We start from the raw sequence: 14,897 nt of genomic DNA, 5'->3' as shown, positions 1-14,897 counted from the left end.
ACGAATGGGATAATAATGATAATAATGGTAAAGCATTAATAAAACACTTGCAGTTAAATAATCACATCTATTACCTCTTCTTAATTCACATCGAAAACGGTTGAAGAACAGTCATCTTGTTAATTTACACAAGACTCTCTACGTGAATTTATTTCCTGTAATCAATTTTATTTTCAAAAATCAACGGACAGAATTAGTTCCCCCCCCCCCAAAAAAAAAATTCTAACAATTTAAAAAAAAAAGATTGATTTTCTAATCATTTGTGGATATTCTTTGTTTTGCAAGTGCAAAGTGTTTTAGCTTACAGCAGACGATAAATGAATTAATTCCATTTGAAATAAAAATGGAAAACAATCTTAATTTTGCATAACATTGAACAACGGGTTGTATGTTATTTTTACTTCCTTGTACGAAGTAAAAAGGCAGTATTGTAATCGCGAAAAGTTTCAGGCAGCATATTTCAACGAAAATATCCATTTTGACCGCTATCGAATTCAATTTAACGATGTTTTTGCGTGATATCTGTACGTACGGACAGAATAAAAGACTTGTTTTCTCTAAAAAAATTATAAAACTACTTTAAAATTAATTCTGAAGAGAATTTTTCGTGGCGTCTGTACGAACGTACGTACGTACGTGCTAAAGTACGTATCTCGCATAACTCGAAAACGAGTAGCCTCAGAACGTTGAAATTTTGTATATAGGACTGCTATAACATGCAGATGTGCACCTCGTATTTTGGTTGCAATCCCCAGCACCAAACGTATATAAATACTATATTTATATATATATATCCACTCTGTTACTCGGCATAGTGATCTCAGTTTCTTTACTCTTATATGTTTGTAAATTGTACATTTTTTGCTTTAAAAATGATTGAATTATGTTGTTCTTATCTTCCGGTTAGGTTTTTATGCCTTTTGTAATTCTGGAACCAATATTTGTACAATTATCAACAATTTAAAAGCTGTTTAAGTGCGGTTAAGTTTTAAATAACATGGCGGACATATTTGTTTACATTTGAAACAGCAGAATTGTAGATTTGTTGCCAATCTGGAGAGACTATGCTTCGCAACAACAAAAATAACGCGTTCTTATTGCGAATTAAATCATGCTTAATCCTTTCTGGAATTTTTTCGAGGGAATAAGTGTTTAAGATTTACTTCGTAATTTTTAATACAGATATTTTGACTCTTTATGTATTTTTGCCATGTCGCGAAGTGAGAACTGAATTAATTGAATGAGAAATACTAAATCGTCTGTGAAAAACTGTTTCTTTTCTGTTTTGTTTGCTTAATTTCTTTCATACATCGTTCTAGCTTTATTATAGTATTTGAATAGAACATGTGGCAACGATAAGATAATTCTTCACATGATATAAATTTTGTGCATTCAGAGTGTCGTTATAGTAAACAAATATAGTGAATTTTAAAGAGTGCATTTATTCTATTGTGGTTTATGCGCTGTCGACGAAGTAGATTTTATTCAATCAAATCAATTTAAATGAAATTCAAGAAAAAAATGTATATAATTTAATATTCCGTACAAACATAAGATTTTTTACAATTTATTGTATCTTCTGATCTTTATAGACTCTCATAAAATAATGAACTATTTAAAATAATCTTAAACGTATTTATTGGCAAGAAGGAAAGCTAGCTCAAAAAGTTCTAAACGATAACTTTTTTTCATGTAACATTCGTGTAATTTCATGTAACATTTTAAAACTTAGTTTAACAGTAGCTGCCATCTTAAAAAACATTCCCATTCAAGAAATAAATCATGTTATGTAATTGTGATTATTTTAATGGCAACACTTGGAAATTCATGAAAACACTGACTCTCCGTGCCAAGACATTTTAAATAGGCAGTGAAACATAATGAATGCTTCAGGAATGGTCGTTTACAAAATGAATGGGCGTTGTTTAGGAATAATGAAGAACACCTGCAGAGGTAAGGGACACAAAATTCTTGGCATTGACTTGTTTACGGTAAGAACCCATTAGGCAGTCATCCAGTTTTCTGTGTTTTAATGGCAAAAGTAAAAAGTCAGTGGATGGAAGGTCAAGATTAGTTAGTTCTTTGAAGAATAATTTTAAACGAAACTTGAACGGTATTGACAAGTGCGCCCAGTTTGCGGAGCCAAAATAACCGTTATGCAATTTAAATTTAAGGTAAAATTAGCAACAAAATTACGCAATTAATTAAATTTAATTAATTGTTAATTTTATGCTAATTAAAATATACTATATTAAGGTGCCGGAAAAACTTTTTAATAACCCATCGAAGGTGTATTATTGTTTTCAATTTGTGATAAATCGCTCCGGAATAAAACGGAAGTTGTTGCCAATCGATCATGTAAAAGACCTTTTATTTGTCTTCGGCATTAGAAAAATGCTACTGAATGTAGAGTTAATCGTTTAAAATGCCCTTATTACCTGATATTAATATCTTGTAATAGTTGGTATTTTAAACCATTAAATAAAATAGACTTTTTATTTAATGGTTTAAAATACCAACTAAGAATTTTTAAAAATCGAATGCAAAACTTGTAGCTCTACGTTCTGTGGATACTTGTAGCTCTAAGTTATGTGTTTACATTAGAAATAAAAGCTAGCGCTTATGTTGAAGTTTTATGGGAACATACAGGTTAATAGCATTTTTATCGATATGCATATATATATATATATATTTAAATTTTACTCAGATGGTCACATATACATTTTTAATATTTCAAAATTTTCATTTCAGACCATTTTACATTAAGGAAAATGCAGAAAGAAAAACAAACTTTTAAAATTGAAAATCTTTATGAATTTTAATATTATGCAGAAGTAAAGATTTAGTTTTATCAGTTGGCAACAGTGCATATTATTTCTGTTTAAGGAAATAAAGAGATTTTTTTGTATGATTTTTTATCATTTTTTTTATAGAATTAAGTTTTTAAAAGTATTTAATGCAAAATTATTTTCTCAGCTTCTTCTTTTCATTAAGCACACTTGAACGAATCAATCTCTCGCCCCCTAAAAATCACCAATGTGAGTTCTGTAGAATTTTGCTCCCGCAGAAGAGGGACCTGTGTGTGAGATCGCCCTAGAAATCGATTAGAGTTTTAATGAAAATCTACATCAAAATAAAGTTGCCTAATTTTAAGTAGCAAAGTGTTTAATTTCTATTTTAGTTTGTTGACCTAAATGATACGTATTAAAAAACACAAACGCCCTCATACAGATGATTTCATATTAATAAGTGAGTATTAACGCAATAATAATAAAAATAATAATAATAATAATCTGAAAGATTTCAGATTTTAACGGTGGCCGAAAAGGGTTTCTAAAGAATTTTTATGATCGCAACTACCCCCCCCTTTTTTCATATTTTTAGTTTTCTTGTTAACTATAATTTTTTTCGCACTTCTCCATATCCAATTTAACAGCAAAATTACAAAAAGTTTAAAAACAGAATAGCAGTATATGTTCAGAATTCCGGATTCAGACTTAAGTGGTAGAATACTGTAGATTCAGAATTCCCGATTCAGTGTTAAGTGGTAGCATACTGAAGATTCAGCGTTAAATAGTAGTTCTGATTTTTTCACTCTTTTCTCAGTTCATCACATCCCGTTGGTAACCCGTAAGGTGGTTTTACAAAACGTTTTTTGTATTTTTAGTATGAAAGTTTTGCATATTTACTTTATTTATTAAATATCACATTTTTGGCGTTTACGCCACATAAAATTCAATCCAACAGCAAAATCACAAAATATTTAAAAGCGCATATTTTTAGCATTTTCGATAGCAGCCTCGCGAGCTTAAGATAAAAAATGTTTTTTTCCGTACAGTGTTGCCATTGCTCGCTTTGAAATCGTTGAGTTTGCGAATCAAAAACTCATTAAAGTTTTACAAAACATGAGATAGATAATAAAACAAACTCCAAATCTGGGCTTCCAGATGCCCATATTCGAGGGGAGGACTAAGTTATTAAAAATTTAATGTCTGTAGGTACCGTTTTTTTCACAGTGCAAGAAACATACCTACATTCATGTAGATTCTTCATTATTTAATTTCTTTAAATATAATGCACTTCTCTAATATTGGGTGGCAACAATTTGAAAAGTGAAACGCCGTTTATAGTGAACCAACGCAAAATGCCTAAACGAAATTAATAGCTCTTCTGGGCAAATTGTCCCTCTGGGCAAATAAGAGAAAGAGACTAGGTTGTTACTATTTATTCCCAAGTTTTGTCCCACTTGGTAAATTTTCTCTGAAACCGTAGAAAAATTTCATAAGTTGTTTATTTTTAGTTTAAATTAAATTATGTTATTTAATAATTCTTTAAAATTACATGAAATACATATCAGAAAGAAATGTCAGCCAGAGAGTTTAATATTTAGCTCTCAATATACTTGAATTACAAAGAGTAATCAATAAAAATGTCTTACAGGTAAACAAAATTTCTATTTCAGATGGAAAATAAATGTAAATATGAATTTGTTTTTGCGTTGCTATTATTATTATTGTTTGAGTACGCTCTGATAAATATTACGTAAGCGAAATTTAAACTTTAACGAAAATATTTTTTATATTTTTATACTATTATATTTATTAAATTTTTCATTTTGTGCAAAAAAAAAAAAAAAAAAAAAAAAAAAAAAAATGGATGAGGTGCCATCGGCTGTTTTCAAACTGCGCATTCAGACCACATGCAATTTGAATTTGAGATCGCTAGTCTACAGAGTGTTTTGCGCTGACTGAACTCAGTTTAATCCCTTCATTTTTAGTACAAGCAGGTGCTTATTTCCCCATGATCGCCATATTCTTGTCTCCTGAAGTCAATTTGCGTAACTGCAAAAATCAAGAGAACATTGTAATATCACGGAATTCAGTTTATCATCATTTAGCCACTATATTTATTTTTTATTTTGTGATATTCCAGAAACCCTGGGAATGAAAGCAACGCGTTGTCTGCTAATGTTGTGAAATTCTGAATATTATCGTCTTTATAATGACATTTTTGTGATATTCCAGACACTGACTTCTAGAAATGAATTGTGCAAGGGGAGTGGGTGGAGGTGGCAATCAGTTTCGAAACTTCTTTTTTTGGCGGTTTCATGGCTCGCAGATAAAGGTCAGAAACAATTTTATTTTTCTTAGCGATAGCTCTTCCTTGATTAATAACAAATTTTGTTATCTCGTTGATATTACGAAAAGTGTTTGTTTCCTGCCTCCCCCCTTCCGCAGTAGGTGACATAAGGCAAACCGATAAAAAGGAAAACATTTAATTTCGAATTCAATGATTTCTTAATTTTTGGCTCTTTTTATTTCTTTTACAAAAGCCAATCAAAGTATATGGTAGTGGTTTGTAATCTTTTTTACCTCTCGTGCCCCTTTCACCATTGCTAGGAGATCATTTCCCATTCTTTCCTAAACTTGAAAATACGTATACATTTAATTAGGCTAACCTATAATTTTGTGTTTGGCGTCGACTTTAATCATTTCGAGGGGAAAATAATAGATACAATCTGGGATTTAATTTATCCCAAATTTTATCTCTTATAAATTCTGTTCATTCAGGCGTCCAGTTCGCTTTTTAAACTCAGTCTGACAATATTCTTCCCTTCCTTGATGTTCTTATAAAACGCAATAAGTCTAATTTCTATATTACTGTTTAGCGCAACCCTTTGTCTTGTTTGCCTTCGCATGCTGACTTATGTCAACCAGGTAAGCAAAAAAATGGCTTCTTTTCACTATTATGTTGATTCCTGTTCCCAAATTTTGTTCTTTAGAATCCTTGCTTGCTAATGAACTCAATTATATCAGATCAGTTGCCATTGACAAAGGATTTTTCTCCCGAGATCATTGATAAAACATTAAAAAATTTTTCATCTTGCCCTCAAAGAGATTCCACTGTTAGAAAAAATATTGCTACGAAACCCCCAGCTGTGGTAAGATAGCTTCCCCCCCCCCCAAAGTGGGTTTAGGGTTGCCAGAAAATGGCAAGGAAAGGCAGGGTTGCCAGATTTGACGCGAAATCGCCCGTTTGGCGACAAAATTGGCTATATGCCCTAGACCAGTGGTGGCGAACCTTTTTGGGGCCGCTTACCATTCCGTTTAAGCTATTAAATTAGAATTATTCATAAGTCACCTAAAAATGCTTAGATTTGGAAACTGGAATCCATTTAACAATGGAAGCATTAAAAGTTCCCGGCAGTTTGTAATAAATTTGAATTCGTTTTACCAAACATTAGCTGCTTCAACTTTGGTGTATTCTTTATGTATTCTTTACCGAGTAATAAGTAATATAATTGGCCCAAACAATTGAAGTCATAAATTGGGTCAATAAATATGCATATGCTTTCTATGGCGGTATATGAAAACTTTATATCTAGGCTCAAGCCCTAGGCCAGTGGCATTATGCGATAAGTAAGTGAAACGTTCAAGAACAGACTATATAAAACACTTATTTAAATTACATAGTATCATATTATTGTGATAGTTGATTAAGGAAATACTATTTTATTCGCGTGCCTGCTGATAAGGCTCTGCGTGCTGACTGTGACACGAGTGCTAGGTTCGCCATCACTGCCCTAGACGGAGCGAGAACATTCTAGAACGAAATTTTAGATTTTCGCTAGAATGTTCGAAGTCAGGTCAAAACTATATATACCTTTCCTGTTTACAGAGTTAAGTTGTATAAAGAGTATCTTGAGTAGTAAAAGAGTATGTTGAGTTCAGTAGTAGTGTCTTGAATTCACACAGTAGTTCGAGAGCGATCGACCGAATCGGGAGCTGTACTTTAGTACTTTGCCGTGAAGCTGTCTTCACTGTTACAGCCTGATGGACGGAAGGCTGTGTTGCTGATTGTTTCAGCGTGTTTGTCATCATTTTTCGACTACCGTAACGCGTTTTTGGAACTGTCCTGTGTAATACTGACGAATAAATTGAGTTTTGATTCTTTATCAAGTGTTGCTATCAATGACTCCAAATCCACGAATCCGTAGAAACGTAGCAATATTAATAACGTTATCATGCTTCCATTTCATCCTTCTATCAGCTACAAAACTGCATGGATTCTCCAGAGGTTCAAGAGGTTAAAGTCATTTTCTCGTCTATCAATAAAATCCATTGTTGCATTCTTAAAGATTCCATTTCTGAATTTAATTCTTAGGGAATTTATAGCACATTTTGTTAGAATGGTTTGAGATACACCAGCGAAACTAAAAGGGTACTAAAATTTCGTATCAACGAATACGAAGAAAAGGCGAAATTAACAAGTCTTCGACAGCTGAACGTAGTTAATCATAATTTTGACTTTGGGTCCGCAAAATTATCCGAAAAGCTTCTTCCATTGACCAATTGGAAGATTTTCACATTCATAAAGATTTATCTTGTTTAGTTAATTACTATAATTACAAATCCTGTCTTTCCTAACTCTTCTTAAATTACATTAAGTTAGTTTTTTATTTTCGTGACTATTTCTGCCGAAAGATGGCGCTAGTTTCTCGTCCGCTTTACTCCTTTTGGGTATAAATACAACCTTGGCTTTCTCTTCGTTGCAGATTTCTTTGCTCCTGATAGGACCTATACCCGTTTGCCCTCGAAATCGATAGACTAAAATCTATGCCAAAGACAAGGTTGTTGCTTCGCCTAATTTTATAATTTTACACGTTTCATTACTCTCTTGACATATCGATTTATTTAAATATCGATAGACTAAAATCTATGCCAAAGACAAGGTTGTTGCTTCGCCTAATTTTATAATTTTACACGTTTCATTACTCTCTTGACATATCGATTTATTTAAATATCGATAGACTAAAATCTATGCCAAAGACAAGGTTGTTGCTTCGCCTAATTTTATAATTTTACACGTTTCATTACTCTCTTGACATATCGATTTATTTAAATATCGATAGACTAAAATCTATGCCAAAGACAAGGTTGTTGCTTCGCCTAATTTTATAATTTTACACGTTTCATTACTCTCTTGACATATCGATTTATTTAAATATCGATAGACTAAAATCTATGCCAAAGACAAGGTTGTTGCTTCGCCTAATTTTATAATTTTACACGTTTCATTACTCTCTTGACATATCGATTTATTTAAATATCGATAGACTAAAATCTATGCCAAAGACAAGGTTGTTGCTTCGCCTAATTTTATAATTTTACACGTTTCATTACTCTCTTGACATATCGATTTATTTAAATATCGATAGACTAAAATCTATGCCAAAGACAAGGTTGTTGCTTCGCCTAATTTTATAATTTTACACGTTTCATTACTCTCTTGACATATCGATTTATTTAAATATCGATAGACTAAAATCTATGCCAAAGACAAGGTTGTTGCTTCGCCTAATTTTATAATTTTACACGTTTCATTACTCTCTTGACATATCGATTTATTTAAATATCGATAGACTAAAATCTATGCCAAAGACAAGGTTGTTGCTTCGCCTAATTTTATAATTTTACACGTTTCATTACTCTCTTGACATATCGATTTATTTAAATATCGATAGACTAAAATCTATGCCAAAGACAAGGTTGTTGCTTCGCCTAATTTTATAATTTTACACGTTTCATTACTCTCTTGACATATCGATTTATTTAAATATCGATAGACTAAAATCTATGCCAAAGACAAGGTTGTTGCTTCGCCTAATTTTATAATTTTACACGTTTCATTACTCTCTTGACATTATTTAAATATAGAATATTTTTTAATGTGTTTTATAAATGAAACAAAAAAGGTGTAGAAAATGTTGTTAATACTAAAACTTGCATAAAAGTAGTTTTTCATGTTCATAAACCCAAACTACACTGGTGTGAAAAAATTAAGGACGAAGTCGAAAAATTAGCATATCAGCTGAACGAAGAGGCAGAGCGGACAGAAAGACCAATCAGGAGATTAAGTAAGGTGATGTACGGTAGCACATGCGCAGATATGCAGGTAGACGTAATGGGGGAGTGTCTGAGTAGTATAAAGCATGTTGTCGGTGTAAGATCAGTATTTCTGGCAAAGAGATTGCACGCCGTATAGCAGTTAAAATCACACCGAGTTGCTGCCTCAGCGAGAAATGGCGAATAATCAATCTGTTAGACGACATCTGGATGCTTTTACCCGAGGTCGAATCATTGGGAATTTGGAGGAAGGCCGCAGTGTGACAAGTGTGGCTGCAGAGTTCGGAATTGCTCACAGCATCGTTTCACGACTTTGGAGATAATTTCAAACTACAGGAACATCTATCCGGGGGTTTAGTAGTGGTCGTCCACGAGGAACCACACCCGCAGATGACGGGTATATTGCCTTACAGGCCAGAAGAAAAAGGCGGCAGACAGCGGGAGAAATCGCTAGACACACGACACAGGCGACTGGACGACCGATATCGTGTTTTACCGTGGCCAGAAGACTGCACGGTGGTGGTCTGTTTGCACGACGCCCTGTACGGTGTGTACCTCTAACGCCTGCCCATCGGAGAAGGCGTTCTCTGTGGTGAAGGGAACACCGGAATTGGAGAGACAAAGAATGGGGACGAGTACTCTTTACAGATGAGAACAGATTCGGTCTGAGTAGCGATTCTCATCGCATACTCATTTGGAGAGAGCGGGGAAGCCGCAATTACTCCTCGAACATCATTGAAAGGGACAGGTGGCGGTATTCTCGCTTGGGGAAGCATCATGCTTGGTAGTCGTACAGACCTTCACATCTTCGACGCAGGGTCAGTCAACGGGACACGTTATTGTAACGAGATTCTTCTTCCATATGTGCGTCTTTTTAGAGGCGCTATGGGTCCGCAGTTCCTTTTCATGGACGACAATGCACCATGTCATCGCACAGTAGCTGCCGAATAGCTCTTAGAGAGTGAGGATATTGAACGTATGGATTGGCCGGCATGATCTCCGGATCTCAATCCTATCGAGCATGTATGGGATTTTCTAAGCAGACGCTTGGCAGCTCGTACCTTACCACCAGTAACGATTCCGGAGCTTTGATTGGCGCTGCAAGACGAATGGGCAGCAATGCCTCAACAACTCATTGACACCCTCATTCTCAGCATGGGCAGACGCTGTGAAACCTGCCTAGCAGTCAGGGGAGATCATATCCCCTATTAAAGACCGGATGTTTCTTGCTGGACACCCATCACAGGGATATTTCGGCTTTCAGTCGCATTGCGCTCCATGCTACTTTTTCAATAAAGCTTCTTTTTATCCCTCTGATTTCTCTTTTAGTAAGTGTTGCTTACATTACTCATGTCCTTACGTATTGGGGATCTTACGGTATTAAATGTGTTGATTTGGAAAGCTTTTGTACAAAGTTATATTGAAAAAAACCGTCTCGTCCTTAATTTTTGCACACCAGTGTAAATACTTAACAGATAAATAAAAGGCTGATTGCATTCCCGGTTCAAAACTCCTGCTATGGGGGGGCACAAAAGAGTTAGTTTAGAACATAACTAATAATAATTATTATCATAACAACTACTTTTTTTTCCCAGCAGCATAGAATCGGTTTTGATCTATCAAGTCAATAGTTCACCTGGACAGGTTTGTTTATTTGGTTACAGCATAGCACATGAGGGTTATCTTCTGAACGGGATGGGTGCCTTCTTGGAGGACTTTCTTTAGAAAATTGACTTGTATACACGTTATAAATGGGACGAATAAATTTCGTTTCCCTAAAATCGAACCCCAGTCGAATTGTGACTTTTATCTCTCAGAAACAGGAGGGCCGTGCTTAAAGAGAGGTTCTTGAACGTACTCATTGTCAGTCTTATATTGCACTCCCTTTGCGTTCACAAACAGTTTTTGTTTATAAAATTAAAATATTTTAATAAAAAAAGCTTTTATTTAAAAATCATAAAATAATTAATGAAATAAAAGGTTAAGTTAGGTTACTTGAATATGGCAAAGCCACTAAAGCTATCTGCTTAAGAGAAAGAATGTCCTCGTGGAGAACTTTTTGAGGGAAATTTACTCTATTGACGCTACGCATAGGGAAAATCACAAACACCAACCATGCAACCAGCCCGTTGGTCTGGGCTCGAACCCAAAACAGGTTGCAGTACCAGTGGTCTTAACCACTCGACCTCTGAAGGGAGAAAGTAACAAGGAAAAAAATAATTTATCATTTAGTTTCATGGGAATAAGCGACAAATAATTCCCTTTACTTGGTTCATCTACAATTTTATATTAAAAATAATAAAAGCGTAAAGCTTTCTTCATAAATTTATAAAGGTAATGCATTTGACACATCTGACAATGCAATTCGATTACTAGATTTTGTTATTTCGACGCTTTTTGCTATTATTACTTGTAATATAAAGTTGTGGATGAATTTTATAAAGAGAATTACTTAACTTCTTGTTGTCATTATAAACTATATAATAAATTACTTTTCAACTTTTAATTCTTTAGTTAATTTATTAGCTTTAAACAAAAGCTGATTTATGAAAACTTTTTTAGCGTTTTTTAGTTTCAACTTTTTAATCTCAATGACATTTTCAATCAAATTATTCAAATGAAAAATTGTTTTTGAACCACGAGAAACCTCTATCTTATTTACAATAATTTTGTTAACATCAAATGTTTGAAAAAATCGAGCGTTTTTCGAAGATTTGTCCCCCCCCCTTAAAAAAAAAGAAATACTGATGAAAATTTCAAACGAATTTTATTTTAAAAGATCCCCTCCCGATAATTTCATTCCGATGGTGCAAACAGTAAAATTCTAAAATTTTTAATTTGTTCATTGAATGCATATATGGGCGAACTCATTTCAGTATTAAATTACAAAAATTCCAAATCAAATTTTGAAAAATTTCTTCATAACATTCCATTGTTATCCACGTAAAATGTGTATGCAAAATTGAAGTTCGATAGTTTTTCAGGAACTAGTTTGAAAATCGATAGTAAAATTTTGACCACAGCTGCAAACACTTGAAGTAAGTTACATAAAATTTTTCTCTCTGAATGGATAATGACATCTTCTGCTTAATTTTTAACCCAGCAACCTTTTAAAAGAGGATAAAAAGGGGATTTCTCGATTCGTACTTTTTTCTGTTGCATCCTCTTGTCAAAATCGTGCCGCGCCGCTTTATCCGTTGCTATCATCCTTTCACCTCATTAGAAATCTTTATTGATATTTTGTAAATTTTATTGCTATTGTCTGCTTAGCCTTTGAATCCGTGATAAAGGCTTTCCCTGTAGCTGAGCGTTGAAGACCGATAAATTAGTTCGATCAGTATTCGATAACAGGTGGACGGGATGGATGGTTTTCGTTGATTTCTTCGTGTGCAAAGTGAATATGAGCCAGTTTTCTTTAGAAAAGGCATCCCTTTCCATAGGCACATAGCTTTCGTGTGTTTTATCCCCGTCAAATAATCTAATCTAATGAATCTTCTACAGTAGAAATTCAATGGATCAAAGCAGACAACTGCTCTACATAGAAAATTTCGCGATTTCCCATTTGGGCTTTTCCAGGTTCAGGCCTTCGGAAAGTAACAACAAATATCGTGTCATTTTGAACATTCCGCTCTCCCTCCTACAGCGTTCTGGATGAGAAATCGTACCATTTCAGTCTTTCTATTTTAATCTGTTATTATAGTAGGTGGTAAGACTGAGGTATATAAAGAACACATATTTCAGCCGGAAAGGAAGACATGTTCTTTATTTGAATATCATAGATTAACTCTGTTAAACAGATAGTCGTAAAAAGTCCGTTCTCCTGTATATTATTTAACATTCTTTTCTACGGAGAAAGCCGCATTTTTAAAAGCTTATAGAATTACAAATCTCCTTTATTGAAAGTGATAGTAGTCATTCACGGTTTTCATAATTCTTGTATTAATCCTGAATGAAAAGGCTGAAATGGGAATCGGTTTTACCCATTCCATCAAGAAAGGCGGAAATGGCACTTTGTTTTACAAAAGCCTCAAACGAGAAAGCAGGAAAGATGACATAACAAAAATTCTATATATAAGCAGACGATAATTCTGGAAAAACGAGTTGAGATATCAAAGTAATAAATGCTGTCAGTTACAGTGTTGCCAGATCTTGCGATTCTTCACAAATTTGCTACTTTTGACAAATCTTTGTGACTAAAATTTATGTGTGCGCGATTTTGCGAAATTTTTGCTACTCTATCATTTACTTGTGCTACTTTTTGCGACTTTAAAAATTTTTAATAGATTTTGAAACGATTATATGTTAAAATAATGTATCTGATAAAAATAGGTTTACAGGAAAAAAATTTTACAAATGTGTACAGGTATATAGATGACATTATTACCTTTAATAACTTTAATAAAATCGAACCAACCCAAGATCTATCCTTCCTGCCTGAAGCTCAACAAGACCAACTCACAACAAAATGACATAGTTTACTTAGACTTGAATATTTTAAATCACACTCAAATTAAAATTTATGATGAAGGAAGAGAATTCAAATTTCACATTCTTAAGCTTACTCATTGGACCTCTAACATTTCTAAAAAAGTTTTAATTAACACAATCAATGCACAATTATGCAGGATCAAAAGAATTAGTAATACTAGAAAATTCCTCGAAGAAGAGATTCAATACTTAATTCAAATTCTACTAGAAAATCAAATTCTAAGACAGGTCATCACACACGTCCTAAAAAAGCTGGTATATACCTTAATCTTTGAATTACTTGTAAAAGTGATATGATATCATTTACTTAGGTAAATTTTAGGAGGTAAATGATGAATGACTAATACAAAAGTATTCATGTACTGTATGTATACTAAATTCTACAGTTCTAAGTGTACAGTTCTTTCAGTAAATTAATTTGTATATTACTTTTACAGTAATTTACTGGCCATCTGTCCTTTCTTAATTAATTAAGGAGCCATTTTTATTTTCAACAGACGTTTTTGCAACTCGAGAAACGTGTAGAATTACGACTATTCCAATAATTGTATCATTTCCTTTTTCATTACTTTCTGACCAAAATTGTAAGTTTGAACTAGCCATTTTGAATTTCTTTCTCTACAAGTCGCCTTTTTAGACCCTATCCAACTGATACGGAGAATTGATCCCTCAGTTTCCCCCTTTCTTCCGACTTAGAAGAACTCACCCGCTCACAAAGATGCATCCACTTATAGTTTGAACTGCTATTAGCTAAAAATGTACGTTTTCTCTTTGGTAACTCTTTTTTTTTTTTTTTTTTTTTTTTTTTTTTTTTTTACAACGGTTTATGGCAAACCTTCACAGCATCAAATTTTGAGATTTCATTCCTTGTAGCGTTTAGAATAAATAAGTCGAATTTTTTTTCGGTTTCCTGGCTGTTTTCATTTGTATTTCTGTAATTTCATTTCTGCTTAAGCTCTTTTTTTAATTCTTTACCTTTTTCGTTCCACCCTTTCAGTTTGAAATTGAAATGGAAATTTTTTTAATTATGGGGTTTTTCCTCTCTTTTGTTTTTACTTTAGCAAACTGCTTCGTCCAGATCGACTTTTCTTTTATCTGAAGTCACTTCTACTCTTATTACAGATAGTAATTCAAATTGTTCTTCTTATTAGCATTCCCTTTCATAAACTCAGACTATTTTATATATATTTTTCTTTACTGTTTTTCAACACAGTTTTTCGAGACACTCCTTTTTTTAAGTTGTTTTGCATTACTGTCTCTTTAAATTCTTTAACAGAGACTAATATGAATTTTTCTATTTTTGTTTTTTACATTGTAAAAAATTTTCTATTTATGTCATTTGTAACATAATTTTCGGTCTATGTCATTGTATGCATGCTAAATATTTCTTTTTTTTTTTTTTTTCTCTTTTTGTGCGTAAGAAAGCTAAGACAAATAGGGAAAAGAGAAAATTTAATGAGACTTCTTTTTCTTCTAATTATTTGACAAATAAATTAAGTTTGC

At 33.2% G+C, this 14,897-nt stretch overlaps 2 long non-coding RNA genes across 19 annotated transcripts in view; one reads left to right on the top strand and one right to left on the bottom strand.

Annotated features, from left to right (window-relative positions):
• Window positions 1-14,897, top strand: part of LOC118186613 (uncharacterized) — a 746,791-nt gene that overhangs the window by 379,689 nt on the left and 352,205 nt on the right. The window contains exon 1 of one of the 3 annotated variants that reach the window (XR_015042525.1): window positions 5,040-5,124. The exons of the other annotated variants lie outside the window; for them this stretch is intronic. This is a non-coding gene — a long non-coding RNA (uncharacterized LOC118186613). Of the gene's footprint in view, window positions 1-5,039; window positions 5,125-14,897 lie in introns of those variants that run through there. 3 annotated transcript variants of the gene reach the window in all.
• The window catches only part of LOC118197774 (uncharacterized), a 465,671-nt gene that overhangs the window by 305,731 nt on the left and 145,043 nt on the right, over window positions 1-14,897 (bottom strand). The gene's annotated exons all lie outside the window — the stretch shown is intronic.

This window comes from Stegodyphus dumicola, chromosome 8, assembly GCF_044657685.1.
Source record: "Stegodyphus dumicola isolate Sdum_Otavi_A_Nest chromosome 8, ASM4465768v1".
In the NCBI taxonomy this organism is placed as follows: Eukaryota; Metazoa; Arthropoda; class Arachnida; order Araneae; family Eresidae; genus Stegodyphus; species Stegodyphus dumicola.
This window is presented reverse-complemented; position numbering and strand designations above follow the sequence as displayed.